Consider the following 27,174-nt stretch of genomic DNA (forward strand, 5'->3'; position numbering starts at 1 on the left):
GTATGCCTAAGCCAACCGACAAAAATAGCGGGTGGGCGGGCGGGCACTACGTCGACCAGAGAAGCGGGATGCACAAGCCGTGGATCGATAGGGTGGTAGGTGGGTTTAGGCACATCTTCATATTTCTGCCATGCCAATGCCATTTTTATGGCTTGTAAATTCGTACAATGCTCCCTTAAGCCTTCATGTGAAGTTTAATGGCAAGACAACTCGTTTCCTATTTTTCATGATTTTTGAAACTTTTTACGGTTCAGGATTTTTTAAAAATTTTTTCAGAAGGATTTTTGGCCCCAAACATGGTAGACGTCATCCTCGTATTTTTTTTGGCATGCACAAAAAACTTCAGCTAAAAACTCGAAGTGTACAGGATTTTGTGACCATTTGAAAAAGGTGTCCCCATTTCAGACACTTTAATGGCTACCGGCAGCAAAACTGTAAAATCTCAAATGCTCTTTAAGGGGGTGTGAGGTCTCGAGGTTTGATGAGGGATAGGGGGCCAATATAAGGGCCAAGTACCAGCACCCATTGCACATCATGTGCGCACGCCCCCCATAGCCCCCCCAATCGTCGGAACTCCAACGCCGCCGGTCAGTTTCTCTGGCGAAGCTCCGACGATGGTGGCCCAGGCGAAAACAAATGTGACACCAGCACATGCTCGAGCCCAGCATGTGCACCCATAACCCTCGGTCCGATTCGATCTTAGACTGGGAATGAAGTCCGTATGCCTAAGTCAACCCACGAGACGAGCGTGTAGGCGCTCAGCAACCTGAAGGGCAGGATGCGCAAGTCGGGGATCGATCGGGTCCCCCTCAGCGTGCTGCCAATCCTGCTACCGCAACCCTCGATCCAATCCAATCTTAGACTGGGAATGAACTCCGTATGCCTAAGCCAACCGATGAAATGAGCGGGCGGGCGAGCGGGCGGGCACTACGTCGGCCAGAGAGGCGAGATGCGCAAGCCGTGGATCATTACGGTGGTAGGTGGGTTTAGGCACATCTCCATATTTCTGCAGTGCCAATGCCATTTTTATGGCTTGTAAATACATACAGTGGTCCCTTAAGCCTTCATTTGAAGTTTCATGGCAAGATGACTCGTTTTCTATTTTTCATGATTTTTGAAACTTTTTACAGTTCGGGATTTTTTTAAAATTTTTTTAGAAGGGGTTTTGGCCCTAAACATGCTAGACATAATCCTTGTATTTTTGTTGGCATGCACAAAAAAATTCAGCTAAAAACTTGAAGTGTACAGGATTTTGTGACCATTTGAAAAAAGTGTCCCCATTTCAGACACTTTAATGGCTACTGGCAGCAAACCTGTAAAATCTGAATTGCTCTTTAAGGGGGTGTGAGTTCTCAAGGTTTGATGAGGGATAGGGGGCAAATATAAGGGCCAAGTACCAGCACCCATCACCCATCATGTGCGCACACCCCCTCGGCCCCCTTAATCGCGGGAACCCCAATACCGTCAGTCAGGTTCTCCGACGATGCTCCGGCGATGGTGCCCCGGGTGAAAAAAATGTGGCACCAGCACATGCCCAAGCCTAGCATGTGCACCCGTAACCCTCGGTCTGGTCCGATCTTAGACTGGGAATGAACTCCGTATGCTTAGACTGGGAATGAACTCCGTATGCTTAGACTGGGAATGAACTCCATATGCCTAAGTCAACCCACGAAACGAGCATGCGGGCGCTCAGCCGACCAGAGGGGCAGGATGCGTAAGCCGAGGATCGGTCGGGTGCCCCTCGACGTGCTGCCGATCCTGTTACGGCAACCCTCGATCTGGTCTGATCTTAGACTGGGAATGAACTCCGTATGCCTAAGCCAACCGATGAAACGAGCGGGCGGGCGGGCGGGCACTACGCCGACCAGAGAGGCGGGATGCGCAAGCCATGGATCGATAGGGTAGTAGGTGGGTTTAGGCACATCTTCATATCTCTACCATGCCAATGCCATTTTTATGGCTTGTAAATTCATACAATGGTCCCTTAAGCCTTCATGTGAAGTTTCACGGCAAGACTCGTTTTCTATTTTTCACAATTTTTGAAACTTTTTACTGTTTGGGATTTTTTTAAATTTTTGGAGAAGGAGTTTTGGCCCAAAACTTAGTAGACGTGATCCTTGTATTTTTGTGGGCATGCAGAAAAAAATTCAGCTAAAAACTCGAAGTGTATAGGATTTTGTGATCATTTGAAAAAAGTGTCCCCATTTCAGACACTTTAATGGCTACTGGCAGCAAACCTGTAAAATCTCAAATGCTCTTTAAGGGGGTGTGAGTTCTTGAGGTTTGATGAGGGATAGGGGGCCAATATAAGGGCCAAGTAGCAGCACCCATCTCACATCATGTGCGCACACCCCCCGGCCCCCCCAATCACGGGAACCCCAATACCGCCGGTCAGGTTCTCCAGCGATGGTGCCCCGAGCGAAAACAAATACGACTCCAGCACATGCCCGAGCCCAGCATGTGCACCCGCAACCCTTGGTCCAATCTGATCTTATACTGGGAATGAACTCCTTATGCTTAGACTAAGAATGAACTCCGTATGCCTATGTCAACCCACGAAACGAGCGTACGGGCGCTTAACCGGCTAGAGGGGCAGGATTCACAAGTCGGGGATCGGTCGGGTCCCTTTCAGTGTGCTGCTAATCCTGCTGCCATAACCCTCAATCTGGTCAGATCTTAGACTGGGAATGAACTTCGTATGCCTAAGCCAACAGACGAAATGAGCGGGCAGGCGGGCACTACGTCGGCTAGAGAGGCAGGATGCGCAAGCCGTGGATCGATAGGGTGGTTGGTGGGTTTAGGCACATCTTCAAATTTCTACCAAGCCAATGCCATTTTTATGGCTTGTAAATTCATACAATGGTCCCTTAAGCCTTCATGTGAAGTTTCATGGCAAGACGACTCGTTTTCTATTTTTCACGATTTTAGAAACTTTTTACGGTTTGGGATTTTTTTTAAATTTTTTCCGAAGGAGTTTTGGCCCAAAACTTGGTAGACATGATCCTTGTATTTTTCTTGGCAGGCACAAAAAAATTCAGCTAAAAACTCAAAGTTTACAGGATTTTGTGACCATTTGAAAAAAGTGTCTCCATTTCAGACACTTTAATGGCTACTGGAGGCAAACCTGTAAAATCTCAAATGCTCTTTAAGGGGGTGTGAGTTCTTGAGGATTGATGAGGGATAGGGGGCCAATATAAGGGCCAAGTACCAGCACCCATCGCACACCATGTGCGCACACCCCCCGGCCCCCCCAATCGACGGAACCCCAATGCCGCTGGTCAGGTTCTCCGGCGATGCTCTGGCAATGGCGCCCCGGGAGAAAAAAAATGCGGCACCAGCACATGCCTGAGCCTAGCATGTGTACCCGCAACCCTCAGTCCGATCCAATCTTTGACTGGGAATGAACTTTGTATGCTTAGACTGGGAATGAACTCCGTATGCCTAAGTCAACCCATGAAACGAGCGTGCGGGCGCTCAGCCTGCTAGAGGGGCAGGATGCGTAAGCCTGGGATCGATTGAGTCCCCCTCTGCGTGTTGTTGATCCTGCTGCCACAACCCTAGGTTCGGTCTGATCTTAGACTGGGAATGAACTCCGTATGCCTAAGCCAACCGAAAAAATGAGCGGGCGGGCGGGCACTACTCCGGCCAGAGAAGCGGGATGCGCAAGCCGTGGATCAATAGGGTGGTAGGTGGGTTTAGGCACATCTTCATATTTCCGCTGTGCCAATGCCTTTTTTATGCCTTGTAAATTGATACAATGGTCCCTTAAGCCTTCATGTGAAGTTTCATGGCAAGACGACTCGTTTTCTATTTTTCACGATTTTCAAACTTTTTACGGTTTGGGATTTTTTTAAAATTTTTTCAGAAGGAGTTTCGGCCCCAAACTTGGTAGCTGTGATCCTTGTATTTTTTTTTGCATGCACAAAAAAATTCAGCTAAAAATTCAAAGTGTACAGGATTTTGTGACCATTTGAAAAAAGTGTCTCCATTTTAGACACTTTAATGGCTACTGGTAGCAAACCTGAAAAATCTCAAATGCTCTTTAAGGGGGTGTGAGTACTGGAGGTTTGATGAGGGATATGGGGCCGATATAAGGGCCAAGTACCAGAACCCATCGCACAACATGTGCGCACATCCCCCGGCCCCCCAATCGTCGGAACCCCAATGCCGTCGGTCAGGTTCTCCGGCGATGCTTCGGCGATGGTGGCCCGGGCGAAGAACAATGCGGCACCAGCACATGTCCAAGCCCAGCATCTGCACCTGCAACCCTCGGTCTGGTCCAATCTTAGATCGGGAATGAACTCCGCATGCTTAGACTGGGAATGAACTCCGTATGCCTAAGTCAACCCATGAAATGAGCGTGCGGGCACTTAGTCGGCCAGAGGGGTAGGATGTGCAAGTCGAGGATCGGTCGGGTCCCCCTTTATGTGCTGTCGATCCTGCTGCTGCAACCCTCGATCTGATCTGATCTTAGACTGAGAATGTACTCCGTATGCCTAAGCCAACCGATGAAACGAGCGGGCGGACGGGCGGGCACTATGACGACCAGAGAGGCGGGATGCGCAAGTCGTGGATCGATAGGGTGGTAGGTAGGTTTAGGCACATCTTCATATTTCCGCCAAGCCAATGCCATTTTTATGGCTTGTAAATTCATACAATGGTCCCTTAAGCCTTCATGTGAAGTTTCATGGCAAGACGACTTGTTTTCTATTTTTCACGATTTTGGAAACTTTTTACGGTTCGGGATTTTTTTAAAATTTTTTCAGAAGGATTTTTGGCCCAAAACTTGGTAGAAATGATCCTTGTATTTTTGTTGGCATGCACAAAAAAATTCAGCAAAAAACTCGAAGTGTACAGGATTTTGTGAACATTTGAAAAAAGTGTCCCCAATTTCAGACACTTTAATGGCTACTGGCAGCAAACCTGTAAAATCTGAAATGCCCTTTAAAGGGGTGTGAGTTCTCGAGGTTTGATGAGGGATAGGGGGCCAATAAAGGGCAAAGTACCAGCACCCATCACACATCATATGCGCACACCCCCCCGGCCCCCTCAATCGTTGGGAACCCAATGTCGCCGGTCAGGTTCTCAGGCGATGCTACGGCGATGGTGGCCCGGACAAAAAAAAATGCAGCACCAGCACATGCCCGAGCCCAGCATGTGCACTCACAACCTTCAGTCTGGTTCGATCTTAGACTGGGAATGAACTCTGTATGCTTAGACTGGAAATGAACTCCGTATGCCTAAGTCAACCCATAAAACGAGCGGGCGGGCGCTCAGCCGGCCAGAGGGGCAGGATGAGCAAGCCGGGGATCGGTCAGGTGCCCCTCGATGTGCTACCGATCCTACTACCGCAACCCTCGGTCCGGTCTGATCTTGGACTGGGAATGAACTTTGTATGCCTCAGCCAACCTATGAAACGAGCGGGCAGGCGGGCGGGCACTACGCCGGCCAGAGAGACGGGATGCGCAAGCCGTGGATCGATAGGGTGGTAGGTGGGTTTAGGCACATCTTCATATTTCTACCGTGCCAATGCCATTTTTATGGCTTGTAAATTCATACAATGGTCCCTTAAGCCTTCATGTGAAGTTTCATGGCAAGACGACTCGTTTTCTATTTTTCACGATTTTTGAAACTTTTTACGGTTCGGGATTTTTTTAAATTTTTTCAGAAGGAGTTTTGAACCCAAACTTGGTAGACGTGATCCTTGTATTTTTGTGGGCAAGCACAAAAAAATTCAGCTAAACACGTGAAGTGTACAGGATTTTGTGACCATTTGTAAAAAGTGTCCCCATTTCATACACTTTAATGGCTACTGGCAGCAAACCTGTAAAATCTCAAATGCTCTTTAACGGGCTGTGAGTTCTCAAGGTTTGATGAGGGATAAGGGGCCAATCTAAGAGCCAAGTACCAGCACCCATCGCACATCATGTGCGCACACCCCCCGACCCCCCGTAATCGCCGAAACCCTAATGCCACCGGTCAGGTTCTCCGACGATGCTCCAACGATGGTGCCCCAAGCAAAAAAAAATGCTGCACCAGTACATGCCCGAGCCCAGCATGTGCACCCATAACCCTTGGTCTGGTCCGATCTTAGACTGGGAATGAAGTTCGTATGCTTAGACTGGGAATGAACTCCGTATGCCTAAGTCAACCCATGAAACGAGCGTGCGGGCGCTCATCCGACCAGAGAGGCAGGATACGCAAGCTGAGGATCGGCCGGGTCCCCCTCAGCGTGCTACCAATCCTGCTATCGCAACCCTCGGTCTGGTCTGATCTTAGACTTGGAATGAACTCCGTATGCCTAAGCCAACCGACGAAACGAGCGGGCGGGTGGGCGGGCACTAGGTCGGCCAGAGAGGCGGGATGCGTAAGCCATGGAACGATAGGGTGTTAGGTGGGTTTGGGCACGTCTTCATATTTCTGTCGTGCCAATGCCATTTTTATGGCTTGTAAATTCAACAACGGTCCCTTAAGCCTTCATGTGAAGTTTCATGGCAAGACGACTCGTTTTCTATTTTTCACGATTTTTTAAACTTTTTATGGTTCAGGATTTTTTTTAATTTTTTCAAAAGGAGTTTTGGCCCCAAACTTGGTAGACGTGATCCTTGTATTTTTGTGGGCATGCACAATAAAATTCAGCTAAAAACTCGAAGTGTATAGGATTTTGTGACCATTTGAAAAAAGTATCCCATTTCAGACACTTTAATGGCTATGGCAGCAAACCTGTAAAATCTCAAATGCTTTTTAAGGGTGTGTGATTTCTCGAGGTTTGATGAGCGATAGGGGGCAAATATAAGGGCCAAGTACCAGTACCCATCGCACATCTTGTGTGAACACCCCCCGGTGCCACCGGTCAGGTTCTCTAACGATGCTCCGACGATGGTGCCCCGGGCAAAAAACATGCAGCATCCGCACATGCTCGAGCCCAGCATGTGCACCCGTAACCCTCGGTCTGGTCCGGTCCAATCTTAGACTGGGAATGAACTCCGTATGCCTAAGTAAACCCACAAAATGAGCGTGCGGGCGCCCAGCCGGCCAGAGGGGCAGGATGCGCAAGCCGGGGATCGGTCGGGTCCCTCTCAGAGTGCTGCCAATCCTACTGCCGCAACCCTCGGTCCGGTCAGATCTTAGACTGGGAATGAACTCCGTAAGCCTAAGGCAACCGACGAAAAGAGTGGGCAGACGGGTAGGCACTACGTCGGCCAGAGAGGCGGGATGCGCAAGCCGTGGATCAATAGGGTGGTAGGTGGGTTTAGGCACATCTTCATATTTTTGCCATGCCAATGCCATTTTTATGGCTTGTAAATTCATACGATGGTCCCTTAAGCCTTCATGTGAAGTTTCATGGCAAGACGACTGGTTTTCTATTTTTCATGATTTTTGAAACTTTTTATGATTCAAGATTTTTTTAAATTTTTTCAGAAGGAGTTTTGGTCCTAAACTTGGTAGACGTGATCCTTGTATTTTTTTGGGCATGCACAAAAAAATTCAGCTAAAAACTCGAAGTGTATAGGATTTTGTGACCATTTGAAAAAAGTGTCCCCATTTTAGACACTTTAATGGCTACTAGGAGCAAACCTGTAAAATCTCAAATGCTCTTTAAGGGGGTATGAGTTCTCAAGGTTTCTTGAGGGATTGTAGACACCCAATTTGGTCCAAGCCCAGATCAATTGGGCCTGGCCCAAATGGGTAAGCCCAATTCGGTTCTTATTTTGTATTATTTTTATTTTTTTTTGTATTTTAGGCATTTTGTTATTTATTTATTATTACTATGTATTAATATATGTATATGTTTATTTTTTTTTTCTTTTGTTAATATTTATATGTTTTTTATTTTTATAGTTACATATTTATTATTATATTATAATTTATTTATTTATTTTTTTTTTATCTTGTAATATTTTTTGGATTTATCTTATTTTATTTTTGATTATCTGTTATTATTTTTTTTCTTTTTCGTTTATCTGATTATTATTTTTTTTTCTTTTTTTGAGGCTGTGATTGAAGGCTAAAGAATCTTACTGTGAATGGGGATTCAATCAGAAGAGTTCAGATTGGATTCAAAGATTGAATCCCCGTCCAAAGAGGAATTGGGATTGATCAGGAACTCTTGATCAATCCCTACAAAAAGGACCTCCTGGAACAGAAGAAAAACACAAAAAAGAACAGTGAGCAAAGCCACTGATTTGAAGAAAAGGGGTGTATAGAAAGCTAAGAAAAGGTTTAGAAGGGTTCTGGGAATTAGCAGAAATTTTTTGAAGATTTTTGGCGTTTTTTTTTTCTGGGAATTTCTGGAAAATTCTAGATTTTGGTTGAATTTTCCGGTGAAAGTTGCATTTTTCGATGAAAATTCTAGCCAACTTTGAAGTTTCCGGCAAGCTGCCCAGTTTTCGGTGAAGGATCCCAGAAACCGACCAACTTTCGACGAACTTCCGGTGAAAAACCTAGATTTCAGTGAAATTTTCCAAAATCCGGTGAAAATTCAACCGAAGTTCTTCGACCTTTTTAGAGAGAAGCGAGAGAAAATGGAAGACGAGAGAGAGAGGGGAGGAGCTTTCTACCAAAAAATAGAGGGAAGAGCCTTATATATCCTCCTAAAACGACGTCGTTTTTGCGTTAAGTGACCCAGAGGATCCGCACGTTTTCCCTGCGCAAGAACAATCATTCTTTTCTTCTTTTTTATTTTAATTTTGATTTTGATTTTTCTTTAAATAATCCGACGACGGAGCCTCTGCAAGTGAAACAGTAGTTTTTCTTGCATACTCTTAAGGTGAGGGAATTTTCTTAATTTTCTGCTAAAAGTATTAGAGTCAATTGAGAATAATTTCCAATAATTAATTACTTGGTAAAATTTTAAGGCTATTTGGATAACACAAAGTTATGCTGGTACCATCTTTTGATGGGCGTTGTGAGGGTGCTATAACCTTCCTCACACGTAACCGAACTCTCGAACTCTGTTCTATTTAGTAGACCTGAACCTATTCTTTTAGGGGCCCTTAAACTTAGGTGTTCCCTGAAAGGACAGATTCTTTAGGTGGCCAATCGCACCTAGATAAAAAAGATTGGTGGCGACTCCTAAAAGTCAATGTCTAGCGATAGATCCCTAGATCTAGATGTTATGACAGCTTGGCGACTCCGCTGGGGACACTGAGAGTCAGGCCAGCAAATAATTTGTGTTATCCAAAAGCCTAATAAAATTGAACCTGTTTGTATATATGTGTTAATATTCATTCATGTTTATTTACCTTATTAATTATGTCATTCATATGCATGTGCATAACATGAGCTCTACACTCGAGCTCTATCCCTCTAGGAGGGAGTAAAGTACCTATTGCTTTCGTGAGGTCTAATGCCTCCGTAGTGGCTAGCGAAATACTCCCACTCAAATTGAACCTTTTCCGCTTGTAGCTTGTAATGGGTGAGGATTAGGGTGCCTTACTAGTCTGTAATGGACAAGGATGTAAGGAACAATTTGAGGACCTTTAGACTTTGACCCTAAAACTGCATATAGTGAACCTTAAGAGAGCCTAACCTATAGATAGAGCCATCACTCTTCCCTTTTAGAATTGACCAAGCATAGGGTTCATCCGTTTTTACTTTGTGTAATTTTACTTAGTTATTTTTCTTTTTCTGGGTATACTAACATTTTTCTTATTCTTTTGCATTGGTTCATATGCATATCATAAAGTTGCATAAAGAAAATTTGCTTGAAAAAACGGTCTTCAACAAGTTTTTTTCATGGACGCCAATGAACGCTTAGTTTGTTTTTCATCAGTATTAGCACCCTGTGGGGCACCTAATGAAGTAAGGGCCCAGTCAGAAAAGATTCAACTGAAGATGGGAGATTGCTTGCCAATTGGGTATGATTTTACTCTGCCTCAAGAAACATCTATCCTCCTCAAACAGAACAATTTAGGGGATTTGGTTCATATCTGGAAGAAAATGAGTCCATCAAGACAAGAGCAGTTTTGTCAGAAACATGGGCATATAGCACACCTTCTAGCAGTGGTTGTTGATGATCAACTAATTAAAGCTGTAAGACAATTATGGGATCCTGCATACAAGTGTTTCATCTTTAACGAAGCTGATATGACTCCCACCATAGAAGAATATTCGGTCTTGTTGGGTTTGCATCTCAAGACTCCTGACAAGATATATGCCAAAAAACATAAGTAAGGATTTCGTAAAAGTCTGGCTCAACTCATGGGGATAGATAAGGAAATTGTGGATTCTCATATGAAGAAGAAACAAGAACAGGTTTGCCTACCTTATAAGTTTTTTCATGAGTTTCTGATGCAACATGCCAATGAAGAACAAGGGTTAGATGTATTTGCCTTGGCTATATACGGACTGGTAATCTTTCCAAAGGTTTTGGGACATATTGAGATAGCGGTGGTTGATTTCTTCGAAAGTGTGATCAATGGCTATAATCCTTCAATGGTAATATCAGCAGAGACTATCAGATCTTTGAGTTATTGTTGTCGGAATGGAGGGCGTTCCATAGGATGCATACAGTTATTGTACTTATGGATGAAAAGCCATTTTGAACAAGGAAATGGTGCTTTCTCGAAGCTTTACATCCGTAATCATTTTTTGATCAAAGAATTCTATGAAAGTGGGTGGTCAAAGCGGAAGTCTAAATAAGAATAGATAACTTTCTTACAAAAGTTGGAAAGTACCAGGGTGAGATGGTTGGCCCCATGGATGAATCGTGAGCCTATGTTGTATCAATGTGGGGATAGTATAGTGGTTCCACTTTTAGGTTTATGGGGAGTAACGAATTATGCACCACTCCTAGTGAGAAGGCAATTGGGGGGAAAACAGTTTATTCCAATGACTTATGGGCTTCATCAGTTAGATTTATCTTACAGTGAGCCTAAAGCATTTCAAATGATGAATGAGATGATTAAAGCATGGAAAAATCCCCGAAGAGTGAGTCCTGGACCGTTCACTGAAAAAGTCACCCCAGGTTACTTGGTTTGGAGAACAAAAAAAAGACAAGAAATGGTATTCACTTATGAAATCTCTCAACCACCAACAGAAGAAAAACTTGAAGAGACACCATCAGAATTAGAGCTGGCAACAAAAGAATTTGAGTATGAAAAGAGCAAGTTAAAGCAAGAGATTCAGAAACTTCAAGAAAAAAAAGCCCAGTGGAAGGGTAGAGTCGAAAGTTATGAAGTTAAAGTTCACAAGATTGCTAGAGAACGAGATACAGCTACTGAAGACCTAGCAAAGTTACACCATGAGCATAAGAGGCTATGTGTGAGAGAAAGAGCCAAAGAGATAACCATTGTTGAGCTGACTGAGGAAAATGCAAGATTGAAACAAAAGTATGCCAAATTGGAAGAAGAAAGCACCGAAGCATAGGCAAAAATTAACATGCTAAACAATTATTTGAGCAGGCTAAGTCAAAAGTTGGATGAACAAAGAGACCACATCGCTGCATTGGTTAGAGAACATAAAGAATTATCATACCAAGTCTAGTGTGGTAAAAGAGAGAACTTAGGAAGGTAGAAATACATTGAGCACTTAACAACCCAAATCCATAAAAGGGTATGTAAGGCAAGAGAGATGGTGGAAGAGGCAGAGGCATTAAGACAAGTAGTGGCCCCAGTAAGAGAATATGGACAGTGTCTCTTGAACTTCATAGAAGAAGACAAAGCCAGTATGAACAGATCAAGCAATTTTATGGCTATAATTCTAGGATGATAAACCCAATGTAGATCAAAGTTTTTTTGGAATAAATGAAATCTTTTAGTTGAATACCATTTTAAGGCAAATGTTCTTTGCATACATGCATTTTTCATTCATTTCATTCCCTTTCATTACACTTAACAAAGTAACCATGTGATGATCATGCAAATTTACTAATTCTAAGATATGGTACTCAAGGTTCTAGGATAGCTCCATCTAGCGAAAATCTTGCCCATCGACACAACACAAGATCTAGAGTAAGGCAAATGGAGCAGAAAAATTCCCATAGATTTGAAAAGATAGAAAAAGCATAGGAGAAGATTGAAAGTGAGCTAAGCAAGATTCTAGAGGCTCTTAATAACATGAATAAAGGAAAAGCAGTTGAAGAAAATACAAGCCAGCAAGTTCCCCCATTACAAGAAATGGTTGACCCTTTGTATCCTCCAGGTTTTGGCCCACCTCAAGCCCAGTCTGCTCAAGAGGTCCCACCATAACACTTCGCATATTCGACATATCCTGGAATGCCATCAGTTTTCAACCCAGGGCAGTATAACAGCTATGTAAATCCTGTCTTCACTGAAAAGGCAACAGAACCAATTCCTGATCTAGATGATTTAAAAGAGAAGCATGCTAGAGCAAAGGCTACGGGCTGTGGAAGGATTTAGCTTTTATGGGTCAGTTGATGCTGCTGGGCTCTGTCTAGTTCCTAATGTGGTTATTCCCCATAAGTTTAAAGTGACAAAATTTGAAAAATATGACGGTACAAAGTGCCCCAAAACCCACATCACCATGTATTGCAAGAAGATGGCAGCTCATGCACATGATGAAAAACTCTTAATGCATGTTTTTCAAGACAGTCTTACTGGCTCTGCAGCCAGATGGTATGTTCAGCTGGACAGAACTCACATTCGCTCTTGGAGTGATATGGCACAAGACTTCATCGGTCAATATCAACATATCATCGATTTGGCCCCTAATCATTTGTCTTTACAGAATCTGGAGAAAAAAGCAAACGAGTCTTTTAAAGAGTATGCCCAGAGGTGGAGGGATGTTGCTACTCAGGTACAACCTCCTTTGGCTGAGAAAAAAACTACAGTGCTATTTGTTAGCACTTTAAAACCTCTCTATTATGAAAAGATGATAGGGAATGCAATTTAGAGGTTATTCACCTTACCCACCACCAGAATATCTGCCATATCACCTTGTTGTAAATAACACTTCCTTTCACCCATACCAACCATTTACACAACCACCATATCCCCAAACATATCAAACCCCTCATAGACCCCAAAATACCATGTATAGTCCTAACATTCAACCTACCCCAAGACCCTAAAATCACCCAACTAACCCCATTGGTGGCTCGTGGGAGCAACGAACCACTCGTGAGAAACCTGTTTTTGACCCAATTTCAATGACTTATACGAAATTATATAAGGAGCTCTACAATAATCATTTGATTGCTCTAAGTAAATTGGAACCCCTCAAGCCACCTTACCCTAAGTGGTATGATCCCACCGCCCACTGTGATTACCATTATGGGATTGCTGGTCACTCTACCAAAAATTGCACTACCTTGAAACACAAAGTGGAACGGTTGATCAAGGATGGGATGATTTGCTTTGATACTGGAGGGATGACTGCACCGAATGTTAGTGGTAATCCTTTACCGAATCATAATGTGAATGCTACAGGTGAAGATAGGTGAAGAACATGAGTGTCATGTGAAGAAGAAAGTGGTAAATATTAAGACACCTCTCAGCCAACTGTTCGATGTTTTACGGAAAGCAGACATGATACAACTGGTAAGTCCACACAGCTATCATGGAGCATATATAGCTGGTACTAGTTGTAAGTATCATAATAGGGCAATGGGTCATTCCATTGAGACCTATGAGCAGTTTCACTAGGAGGTGCAAAAACTCTTGGATTCACATCAGATGGAGATCTATGAAGAAAAAGAAGACTTGAAGAATGTTAAGGTGCACATGACTGATAGGCCTGTAAAGTTGTTTCCAAAACTAGTGATAATTCAGTGTGGGAACAAACCAAAGTCAGTCATAGACAAACTCCTCCCCAGGTCGGTAACTTTTAAAGTCCCGACTCTTTTTCCATACAAAGATGATAAAGCTATACCCTAGAGATATGGCTGTGACACTGTAGTTCAGGGACAAAAAAAAAGAAGTCTCCAAAGCTGATGCTTCCAATATTACTAGTGTAGGAGGCATTACTTGAAGTGGGAGATGTTACACTCCAAAAATGCTAGAGAAGGCTAGAAGGGAGAAAGTTAAAGAATGAGAAAGACGGAATAATCCTGAGATAGAACCTGAAGAAGATCAACCAAAACCAGTATCAAAAAGAGAGGTTTACGAACTCTTAAAGCTGGTAAAACATAGTGAGTATTCTATTGTGGAATAGTTGAATAAAATGCCAACTCGAATCTCATTATTATCACTGTTGCTGAACTTAGAGCCACACTGAAATGCCCTACTGAAAGTGTTGAATTAGGCATACGTGGCACATAATGAATCTGTTGAATATGTTAACCACCTGGCTGGAAATTTAGTCATGCCAAATCATATTTCATTCAGCGAGGATGAGATTCCTTTGGAAGGAAAAAGAAATGCCGAGACTCTACATATCACAATCAAGTGCAAGAGCCATATTATAGCCAATGTCCTTATCGATAATGGCTCTGCTATCAAAGTCATGCCTATGTCAACTTTGGCAAGGCTACCCATTGATTATTCTCATATGAAGGATAGTCAGATGATTGTGAGAGCCTTTGATGAGACCAGAAAAGAAGTCCTGAGGGATATTGAAATGCCTTTACAAATTGGGCCATGCACTTTTAATATAAAATTTCAAGTGATGGATATCTCTCCATCCTACAGCTGTCTATTAGGAAGACCATGGATTCACATGGCAGGAGCTGTGCCTTCTACTTTGCACCAAAAGATCAAGTTCAATGTAGAAGGTCAATTGGTAGTGGTAGTTGGGGAAGAAGACATGCTAGTGACCCAACCATTGAACACTCCATACGTAGAGGCTACCGAAGAAGCATTGGAATGCTCCTATCGATCTTTTGAATTGGTCAATTCTGTAGGTGAAGGTTTTCAAAATCAACCTTTTTCAAAAAAAGTGGTGAGCCAAGTCATCAACAATGGTTGGTATCCAGGACTTGGGCTAGGAAAAAACTTGCAGGGAATTAAAGAGCCTCCGACAATAATAGACAACAGTGACAGGGTAAGCCTAGGCTATGAGATGGTAGAGTGGGAAGTCAAAGGAAGGCCATCAAGAAAGACAGCAAGACTGATGTTTATCCCACACTTGTATGAAACCTTCAGACCTGGAGGATTCATGTACCCAGATGTAAGAAAAAGTATGGAAGACGATTTTGCCTAGTTAGCCATTAATGCTGTTGAAGATGAAGTGAGGGTTAATCAAGAGGAGTGGGTTCACCTTTGTCCACCAGATTTTGAGCTCAATAATTGGAGTGCCATCGAGATGCCTTTGACTTTTGATTTAGATGCAATGTAATTGTAACATCCCAATAGCTATTGCCCAAGGCATTGGGGTGATCTTTTTTATTCGGGCCATTCATCATTTATTATTTTTAATAAAAATTAGGAAGTATGCATTTTCATTCATTTCTTCTTGTGTCTTCATTATTTCCATCTCTCCAAGCACATCTTGCCAACATATCCCATTTCATTCAATTGCAGGTCTTTAAATGAACATGAAGATAATCATGATAACAATCAAGAGGTTAGCTTTGAGAATTCAATTAACACTGATGAACTTGACAATGAAGAAAATTCTGAAGAATATGTTATACCTCTAGACCTAATGAGGATGATTGAACAAGAGAATAAGCCAATTGAGCCTCATCAGGAGGTAGTGGACTTAGTGAATCTGAGAGATGAAAAAAATAAGAAAGAGGTTAGAATGGGCACTTCACTTTCATCTGGAGATAGGCAACGATTGGCAGACCTACTTCAAGAATTTATAGATATATTTGCTTGGTCTTACCAAGATATACCAGGGCTGAGCGCAGAAATAGTGGAGCACGGGTTACCTTTAAAGCCAAAATGTAAGCCAGTTCAACAGAAACTGAGACGGATGAAGCCCGAAATGCTACTAAAGATTAAAGAGGAGGTGAAGAAACAATTTGATGCAGGTTTTCTACAAGTGGCTAAGTATCTAGAATGGGTAGCCAATATAGTCCTAGTTCCTAAAAAAGATGGAAAAGTATGAATGTGTGTAGACTATCGGGACTTAAATAAGGCTAGCCCAAAAGATAACTTTTCTTTGCCTCATATTGACATACTGGTAGATAACACAGCTAAGCATTCGATTTTCTCCTTTATGGATGGTTTTTCGGGGTATAATTAGATAAAAATGGCTGTGGTGGATATGGAAAAGACTACTTTTATGACCATGTGAGGAACCTTCTGCTATAAAGTCATGCCTTTTGGGCTAAAGAATGCTAAGGCAACATATCAAAGAGCCATAGTAACACTCTTCCATGACATGATGCATAAAAAGATTGAGGTCTATGTAGACGATATGATTGCAAAGTCTTGTGAGGATGAAGATCATGTTACTAGCCTCAAAAAGTTATTTGAAAGATTGAGAAAATTTCAGCTTAAATTAAACCCAACCAAGTGCACCTTTGGGGTAAAGTCAAGGAAGTTGCTAGGCTTTGTGGTTAGTGAAAAAGGAATTGAAGTCAATCCCGATAAGATACAGGCCATCCAGAATTTGTCACCTTTCAGCATACCAAAAAAAGTTCAAGGTTTTCTGGGGAGATTGAACTACATTTCTCGGTTCATCTCTCAGCTTACTTACAAATGTGATCCCATATTTAAGCTTCTCCATAAGAATAATCCTGGGAAATGGAATGAAGAATGTCAAGAGGCGTTTGATAAAATTAAGCAATATTTATCAAACCCTCCAGTATTGGTGGCACCTATTCCAGGGAAACCTTTAATCTTATACTTAACTATATGTGAAGGTTCAATGGGATGTGTGCTGGGACAGCAAGACAATGCCAGCTGAAAGGAGAGAGCTATTTACTATCTGAGTAAAAAGTTCACTGAATATGAATCCAAGTATTCTTCATTGGAGAAAATGTGTTGTGCATTAGTATGGACTGCTAAAAGACTCAAACAGTATATGCTCTATCATACTACATGGCTCATAGCGAAACTGAATCCAATTAAGTATATCTTTGAGAAACCTTTTTTATCTGGGAGAATCGCTAGATGGCAAGTAATGCTCTCGAAATACGATATTATATACGTGAGCCAAAAAGCAATAAAAGAAGGCGCTATAGTAGAATTTTTTGCAAATCGTGCTACTGAAGACTATGAGCCGATGAAGCTGGAATTCCCTGACGAAAACTTAATGACTATTTCCCAATCGGAGGAAGGGGAACATGTAGAAAAATGTTGGAGAATGTACTGTGATGGAGCTGCTAATGCCTTGGGGCATGGAATTGGGGCAATTCTGATTTCTCCAGAAGAACGATACTGTCCTGTAACAGCGAGGTTAAATTTCAATTGCACAAATAACATCACTGAATATGAGGCATGTGTCATGGGCTTGGAAGCTGCTATAGATAGAAGAGTGAAAGTACTGAAAGTGTTTAGAGACTCAGCTCTAGTCATATATCAGTTGAAGGGAGAATGGGAGATGAGAGATTCAAAACTCGTTCCATATCATAAGTATATTCTAGAGTTGATGAAACAATTTGAAGATATCCAATTTGATCACTTACCTCGAGAAGAGAATTTGATTGACGACGCATTGGCTACTCTGGCTATAATGATTCGAATTAACGATAATATCGACATTCAGCCCATCAAGTTAGATGTTAAGGATGTTAAGGATGTTAAGGGCCGTATGTGGTGAGACGGGCTTTTTTGGGTAGAGCGCTGATACTGACTGAGATGGATGGAAATGATTTACCCCATCCTATAAATTCTGATGCTGTGAAGAAATACTATGCTTGAAAAATAAAAAAGGTGAAAAAAATGAAAAAAATGAAAATGATGAAAAAAATGAAAAAATGAAAAAAGAAAAAAAAAAAGAAGTGAATGAAAAAGGAGGACTCAAGGCGAAAACCCTAAAAGGGCGGTTTGAGTCATAGGGGGTTTATCTAAGTTGAAAACCTGAAAAAATAGTTTAGATAAGGAGAATACAGCATCGAATTTTAAAGTTCGTTGATATGGAGGCTAGCATATTCGAAAGAGTTCCAAGTTGTTAAATATATCAGAGGATTGGGTTTTCAAAAAAAAACTTTGAGATGTGTTATCGTGATTATTTGATTATTCATTTTGGGCTTTGTCCCCATGCCTATCCTTGTAATTCTCCCTTGGCTGAAATTAGTCAACATTTTGCTAATAAGAGACATTCTATTTCATTCTTTATGTCTTTTTATATGACTGTTTCTCAACCATTCAGATCTTTTTCTTCTTAGTACCCCACCATGGAAGAAATGTGCAAATGTATTCTTACTTTTTGAGTTTAAAATAATGATTGATAAATGAAAAACAACATGAAAGATTTTTTACATTACATTGAATAAGTCATGAGTGATAAAGGCAAAATCGAGATGTTCAGTTCCTGATTAGGACATTGAATCTGGGAAAAGATTTCTTACAAGAAGAATGTGAGTGGAAGAGACAATTAAGAGCTACACTGGCTTGATCTTAGAAGAGTAGTGTAATTGGATCTTTAAAGAATCAAAAGGTTTGATGCCCAAGAAAAAAAAAAGAGCTTGAGAAACTTGAGTACCATACATTGAATAAGAATTAATTGGCCAACATCTGCATAGCATGCATTGAAATTCATATACATTGCATAGCATGCACTACTTTCAGGAAAGTATAGTGTATAAATTCAAGAAGCAGGGGTGTTCCAACATCCCACATAGAGCAGACAGATATGAAGATATTTTGCAAATTTGAGAGGAAACTTGTTAGGTAAGGTCCTAATCCTTGAAATAGGATGTCTTTTGGTATCAGGGTTGATTTATAAGACCTTTGGGCATAATCTCCTGAAATTCCTTCAAACACAACTTTCAACTCCTTTGGACATGTTTGTCAAGGAGCAATTTACTTTTCAAAAGTCGTGGTGCCTCTGTTTAGAGGAGCAATTTATTTTCCAAAAGTCATGGTGCCTCTGTTTAGAGGAGAAATTTACTTTCCAAAGTTGTGGTGCCTTTGTTTAGAGGAGCAATTTACTTTCCAAAGTCGTGGTGCCTCTGTTTAAAGGAGCAATTTATTTTCCAAAAGTCGTGGTGCCTCTGTTTAGAGGAGAGGAGCAATTTATTTTCCAAAAGTCGTGGTGCCTCTGTTTAAAGGAGCAATTTCTTTTCCAAAATCGTGGTGCCTCTGTTTAGAGGAGCAATTTACTTTTCCAAGTCGTGGTGCCTCTGTTTAGAGTAGCAATTTATGTTTCTCAAAGTCGTTGAGCCTCTGTTTAGAGGAGCTTTGTTCAAAAACAAAAAAAAAAACACAAAAAACAAAAAAGTGAAAATGTTGAGTTGAGTCTTGATTGGGTGTCTACGTCTTTGCGCAATTTCTGTTTCATAGAAAGGGCAGCTGTAGACACCCAATTTGGTCTAAGCTCGAATCAATTGGGCTTAGCCCAAACGGGTAAGCCCAATTCGGTTCTTATTTTGTATTATTTTTATTTTTATTTTTATTTTTTTGTATTTTAGGCATTTTATTATTTATTTATTATTACTATGTATTAATATATGTATATCTTTATTTATTTATTTTTGTTTTGTTAATATTTATATGTATTTTATTTATATAGTTATATATTTATTATTATATTATAATTTATTTATTTATTATTTTTTTTTATCTTGTAATATTTTTTGGATTTATCTTATTTTATTTTTGATTATCTGTTATTATTTTTTTATTTTTTATTTTTTATTTTTTTCTTTTTCGTTTATCTTATTATTATTTTTTTTTCTTTTTTTGAGGCTGTGATTGAAGGCTGAAGAATCTTACTGTGAATGGGGATTCAATCAGAAGAGTCTAGATTGGATTCAAAGATTGAATCCCCGTCTAAAGAGGAATTGGGATTGATCAGGAATAGAAGCAAAACACAGAAAAGAACAGTGAGCAAAGCCACTGATTTGAGAGAAAAGGGGCGTATAGAAAGCTAAGAAAAGGTTTATAAGGGTTCTGGGAATTAGCAAAAATTTTTTGAAGATTTTTGGCATTTTTTTTCTGGGAATTTTTGGAAAATTCCAGATTCCGATTGAATTTTCTGATGAGAGTTGTATTTTTCGGTGAAATTTCCGACCAACTTTAAAGTTTTTGACGAGCTGCCCAGTTTCCGACGAAGGATCCCAGAAACCGACCAACTTTCGATGAACTTTCGGCGAAAAACCCAGATTCTGATGAAATTTTCCAGAATCCAGTGAAAATTCAATCGGAGTTCTTCGACCTTGTTAGAGAGAAGCGAGAGAAAAAGGAAGAAGAGAGAGATGGATGTTGTGAGGGTGCTATAACCTTTCTCACATGTAACCGAACTCTTGAACTCTGTTCCGGTTAGTAGACCTGAACCTATTCTTTTAGGGGCCCTTAAACTTAGGTGTTCCCTGAAAGGACAGATTCTTTAGGTGGCCAATCGCACCTAGATAAAAAAGATTGGTAACGACTCCTAAAAGTCAATGTCTAGTGATAGATCCCCGGATCTAGACGTTATGATAGGGATAGGGGGCCAATATAAGGGCCAAGTACTAGCAGCCATCGTACATCATGTGTGCACACCCCCTGACCCCCCAATCGCTGGAACCCCAATGCCGCCGATCAGGTTCTACGACGATGCTCCGACGATGGTGCCCCGGGTGAAAAAAAATGTGGCACTAGCACATGCCTGAGCCTAGCATGTGCACCCGCAACCCTCGGTCCGATCTAATCTTCGACTGGGAATGAACTCCATATGCTTAGACTGGGAATGAAATCAGTATACCTAAGTCAACCCACGAAATGAGTGTGCGGGCGTTCAAAAGGCCAGAGGGGTAGGATACGCAAGTCGGGGATCGATCGGGTCCCCCTCTACGTGTTGCCAATCTTGCTACCACAACCCTCGATCTGGTCCAATCTTAGACTGGGAGTAAACTCCGTATGCCTAAGCCAATCAATGAAACGAGCGGGGCGGTGGGTGGGCACTACGTCGACCAGAGAGGCAGGATGCGCAAGTCATGGATCGATAGGGTGGTAGGTGGGTTTAGGCACATCTTCATATTTTTGCCATGCCAATGCCATTTTTATGGCTTGTAAATTCATACAATGGTCCCTTAAACCCTCATGTGAAGTTTGATGGCAAGATGACTCATTTTCTATTTTTCAAGATTTTTGAAACTTTTTACGGTTCAGGATTTTTTTAAAATTTTTTCAAAAGGAGTTTTGGCCCTAAACTTGGTAGACGTGATCCTTGTATTTTTGTTGGCATGCACAAAAAAAATTCAGCTAAAAACTCAAAGTGTATAGGATTTTGCGACCATTTGAAAAAAGTGTCCCCATTTCAGACACTTTAATGGCTACTAGCAGCAAACCTGTAAAATCTCAAATGCTCTTTAAGGGGGTGTGAGTTCTCGAGGTTTGATGAGGGATAGGGGGCCAATATAAGGGCCAAGTACCAGCACCCATCGCACATCATGTGCGCACACCCCCCAGCCCCGCAATCATCGGAACCCTAATGCCGTCAGTCAGGTTCTCCGACGATGGTGCCCCGGGCAAAAAAAAATGTGGCACCAGCACATGCTCGAGCCAAGCATGTGCACTCGCAACCCTCAGTCCGGTCTGATCTTAGACTAGGAATGAACTCTGTATGCTTAGACTGGGAATGAACTTCGTATGCCGAAGTCAACCCATGAAACGAGCGTGCGGGCGCTCAGTCGGCCAGAGGGGCAGGATGCGTAACCCGAGGATCGGTCGGGTCCCCCTCAGCGTGCTGCCAATCCTGCTACCACAACCCTCGATCTAGTCTGATCATAGACTGGGAATGAACTCCATATGCCTAAGCCAACTGATAAAACGAGTGAGCAGGAAGGTGGGCACTATGCCGGCCAAAGACGCGGGATGCGCAAGCCATGGATCGATAGGGTGGTAGGTGGGTTTAGGCACATCTTCATATTTATACCATGCCAATGCCATTTTTATGGCTTGTAAATTCATACAATGGTCTCGTAAGCCTTCATGTGAAGTTTCATGGCAGGACGACTCGTTTTCTATTTTTCACGATTTTTGAAACTTTTTACGGTTCGAGATTTTTTAAAAACTTTTTCAGAAGGAGTTTTGGCCCCAAACTTGGTAGACGTGATCCTTGTATTTTTCTTGGCATCCCCAAAAAAATTCAGCTAAAAACTCGTAGTGTACAGGATTTTGTGACCATTTCAAAAAGTGTCCCCATTTCAGACACTTTAATGGCTACTGGCAGCAAACCTGTAAAATCTCAAATGCTCTATAACGGGGTGTGAGTTCTTGAGGTTTAATGAGGGATAGGGGGCCAATATAAGGGCCAAGTACCAGCACCCATCGCACATCATGCGCGCACACCCCCTGGCCCCCCCAATCACCGGAACCCCAATGTCGCTGGACAGGTTCTCCGACGATGCTCCGGCAAGGGTGCCTCGGGTGAAAAAAATGCGGCACCAGCACCTGCCTGAGCCCAGCATGTGCACCCACAACCCTCGGTCTGGTCCGATCTTATATTGGGAATTAACTCCGTATGCCTAAGCCAACCGACGAAACGAGCGGGCGGGTGGGCGGCCACTACGTTGGCCAGAGAGGCGGGACGCGCAAGCCGTGGATCGATGGGGTGGTAGGTGGGTTTAGGCACATCTTCATATTTTTGCCATGCCAATGCCATTTTTATGGCTTGTAAATTCATACAATGGTCACTTAAGCCTTCATGTGAAGTTTCCTGGCAAGACGACTCGTTTTCTATTTTTCACTATTTTTGAAACTTTTTACGGTTCGGCATTTTTTAAAAATTTTTCAGAAGAGTTTTGGCCCCAAACTTGGTAGACGTGATCCTTGTATTTTTATGGGCATGCACAAAAAAAATTAGATAAAAAATTGAAGTGTAGAGGATTTTGTGACCATTTGAAAAAAGTGTCCCCATTTCAGACACTTTAATGGCTACTGGCAGCAAACCTGTAAAATCTCAAATGCTCTTTAAGGGGATGTGAGTTCTCGAGGTTTGATGAGGGATAGGGGGCCAATAGAAGGGCCAAGTACCAGCACCCATTGCACATCATGTACGCACACCCCCCGGGCCCCCCCAATCGTCGGAACCCCAATGCCGCCGGTCAGGTTCTTCGACGATGCTCCGGCGATGGTGCCCCCGACAAAAAAAAATGTGGCACCAGCACATGCCTAAGCCCAGCATGTGCACTCGAAACCCTCAGTCCGATCCGATTTTAGACTGGGAATGAACTCTGTATGCCTAAGTCAAACCATGAAACAAGCGTACGGGTGCTCAGCCGGCCAGAGGGGCAGGATGCGTAAGCCAGGGATCGGTCGAGTCCCCCTCAGCGTGCTGCCGATCCTGCTGCCACAATTCTCAGTCTGGTTTGATCTTAGACTAGGAATGAACTCTGTATGCTTAAGCCAACCGACGAAACGAGCGAGCGGACGAGCGGTTACTACGCCAGCCAGAGAAGCAGGATGCGCAAGCCGTGGATCGATAGGGTGGTAGGTGGGTTTAGGCACATCTTCATATTTCTGCCATGCCAATGCCATTTTTATGGCCTGTAAATCCATACAATGGTCCCTTAAGCCTTCATGTGAAGTTTCATGGCAAGACGACTCGTTTTCTATTTTTTATGATTTTTGAAACTTTTTACGGTTTGGGATTTTTTTAAATTTTTTCAGAAGTATTTTTGGCCCCAAACTTGGTAGACATGATCCTTGTATTTTTGTTGGCGTGCACAAAAAAATTCAGCTAAAAACTCAAAGTGTACAGGATTTTGTGACCATTTGAAAAAAGTGTCCCCATTTCAGACACTTTAATGGCTACTGGGAGCAAACCTGTGAAATCTCAAATGCTCTTTAAGGGGGTGTGAGTTCACGAGGTTTGATGAGGCATAGGGGGCCAATATAAGGGCCAAGTACCAGTACCCATCACACATTATGTGCACACACCCCCCCACCCCCCCGATTGTTGGAACCCCAATGCCGCCGGTCAGGTTTTTTGGCGATGCTCCGACGATGGTGGCCCAGATGAAACAAAATGGGGCACCAGCACATTCCCGAGCCCAACATGTGCACCCGCAACCCTCAGTCTGGTCTGATCTAAGATTGGGAATGAACTCTGTATGCTTAGACTGGGAATGAACTCCGTATGCCTAAGTCAACCCACGAAAAGAGCGTGCGGCCGCTCAGCCGGCCAGAGGGGTAGGATGCGCAAGCCTGGGATCGATCGGGTCCCCCTTAGCGTGCTGCCGATCTTGCTGCCGCAACCCTTGATCCGGTCTAATCTTAGACTGGGAATGAACTCCGTATGCCTAAGCCAACCGACAAAAGAAGCGGGCGGGCGGGCGGGCGGCCACTACGCCGGCCAGAGAGGCGGGATGCGCAAGTCGTGGATCGATAGGGTGGTAGGTGGGTTTAGGGACATCTTCATATTTCTGCCGTGCTAATGCCATTTTTATGGCTTGTAAATTCAACAATGGTCCCTTAAGCCTTCATGTGAAGTTTCATGGCAAGACGACTCGTTTTCTATTTTTCACTATTTTTGAAACTTTTTACTGTTCGGGATTTTTTTAAATTTTTTCAGAAGGAGTTTTGGCCCCAAACTTGGTAGCCATGATCCTTGTATTTTTTTGGGCATGCACAAAAAGATTCAGCTAAAAAATTGATGTGTAGAGGATTTTGTGACCATTTGAAAAAAGTGTCCCCATTTCAAACACTTTAATGGCTACTGGCAACAAACCTGTAAAATCTCAAATGCTCTTTAAAGGGGTGTGAGTTCCCGAGGTTTGATGAGGGATAGGGGGCCAATATAAGGGCCAAGTAGCAGCACCCATCGCACATCATGTGCAACACCCCCCGCCCCCACCAATCGTCGGAACCCCAATGCCGTCGGTCAGGTTCTCTGGCGATGCTTCGACGATGGTGGCCCGGGTGAAAAAAAATGTGGCACCCGTAACCCTCAGTCTGGTCCAATCTTAGACTGGGAATGAACTCCATATGCTTAGACTAGGAATGAACTCTGTATGCCTAAGTCAACCCTTGAAACGAGCATGCGAGCGTTCAGCCAACCAGAGTGGCAGAATGAGCAAGCCAGGGATCGGTCGGGTACCCCTCAGCATGTTGCCGATCCTGCTGGCGCATCCTTCGGTCCGATCTGATCTTAGACTAGCAATGAACTCTGTATGCCTAAGCCAACCGATGAAACGAGCGGGCGGGTGGGCGGGCACTACGCCGACCAAAGAGGCGGGATGCACAAGCCGTTAATCGGTAGGGTGGTAGGTGGGTTTAGGCACATCTTTATATTTTTTCCATGCCAATGCCATTTTTATGGCTTGTAAATTCATACAATGGTCCCTTAAGCCTTCATGTGAAATTTCATGGCAAGACGACTCGTCTTTTATTTTTCACGATTTTTGAAACTTTTTACAGTTCGGGATTTTTTTTAAATTTTTTCAGAAGGAGTTTTGGCCCCAAACATAATAGATGTGATCCTTGTATTTTTTTTGGCATGCACAAAAAAATTCAGCAAAAAACTCAAAGTGTACAGGATTTTGTGACCATTTGAAAAAAGTGTCTCCATTTCAGACACTTTAATGGCTACTGGCAGCAAACCCGTAAAATCTCAAATGCTCTTTAAGGGGTGTGAGTTCATGTGGTTTGATGAGGGATAGGGGGCCAATACAAGGGCCAAGTACCAGCACCCATCGCACATTATGTTCGCACACCCCTCTGCCCCCCCAATCGTTGAAACCCCAATGCCGTCGATCAGGTTCTCCAGAGATGGTGGCTCGGGCAAAAAAAAATGGGGCACCAGCACATTCTTGAGCCCAGCATGTGCACCTGCAACCCTCGGTCTGGTCTGATCTTAGACTGGGAATGAACTTCGTATGCTTAGAGTGGGAATGAACTTCGTATGCCTAAGTAAACCCACGAAACGAGCGTGCGGGCGCTCAACCGGCCAAAGGGGTAGGATGCGCATGCCGAGGATCGGCTGGGTCCCCTTCAATGTGCTGCCAATCCAGCTGCCGCAACCCTCAGTCTGGTCTGATCTTAGACTGAGAATGAACTCCGCATGCCTAAGCCAATCGAAGAAACGAGTGGGCGGCCGGGTGGGCACTACGTCGGCCAAAGAGACGGGATGCGTAAGCCGTGGATCAATAGGGTGGTAGGTGGGTTTAGGCACATCTTCATATTTTTGTGGCGCCTATGCCATTTTTATGGCTTGTAAATTCATACAATGGTCCCTTAGGCCTTCATGTGAAATTTCATGGCAAGACAACTCGTTTTCTATTTTTCACGATTTTTGAACCATTATACGGTTCGAGATTTTTTTAAATTTTTTCAGAAAGAGTTTTGGGCCCCAAACTTGGTAAACATGATCCTTGTATTTTTATGGGCATGCACAAAACAATTCAGCTAAAAATGTGAAGTGTACAGGATTTCGTGACCATTTGAAAAAAGTGTCCCCATTTCATACACTTTAATGGCTATTGTCAGCAAACCTGTAAAATCTCGAATGCTCCTTAAGGGGGTGTGAGTTCTCGAGGTTTGATGAGGCATAGGGGGCCAATATAAGGGCCAAGTACCAGCACCCATCGCACATCATGTGCGCACACCCCCCCGGCCCCCCCAATCGTCGGAACCTAATGCCGTCGGACAGGTTCTCCGATGATGCTCCGGTGATGGTGCCCCGGGCGAAAAAAAATGTGACACCAGCGCATGCCCGAGCCCAGCATGTGCACCCGCAACCCTCAGTCTGGTCCGATCTTAGACTGAGAATGAACTCCGTATGCTTAGACTTTTTACAGTTGGGGAAAATTCAGCTAAAAACTCGATGTGTACAGGATTTTGTGACCATTTGAAAAAAGTGTCCCCATTTCAGACACTTTAATGGCTACTAGCAGCAAACCTATAAAATCTGAAATGCTCTTTAAGAGGGTGTGAGTTCTCGAGGTTTGATGAGGGATAGGGGGCCAATATAAGGGCTAAGTACCAGCACCCATCGCACATCATGTGCGCACACCCCCCGTCCCCAATCGTCGGAACCCCAAAGCCGTCGGTCAAGTTCTCCAGCGATGGTGCCCCGAGGGAAAAAAAATGCGGCACCAGCACATGCCAAAGCCCAGCATGTGCACCCGTAACCCTTGGTCTGATCCGATCTTAGACTGGGAATGAACTCCGTATGCTTGGACTAGAAATGAACTCCGTATGCCTAAGTCAACCCACGAAACGAGCGTGCGGGCGC

The sequence above is a fragment of the Durio zibethinus genome, chromosome 8, assembly GCF_047325235.1.
Source record: "Durio zibethinus cultivar Kanyao isolate XHJ-2024 chromosome 8, ASM4732523v1, whole genome shotgun sequence".
Lineage (NCBI taxonomy): Eukaryota > Viridiplantae > Streptophyta > Magnoliopsida > Malvales > Malvaceae > Durio > Durio zibethinus.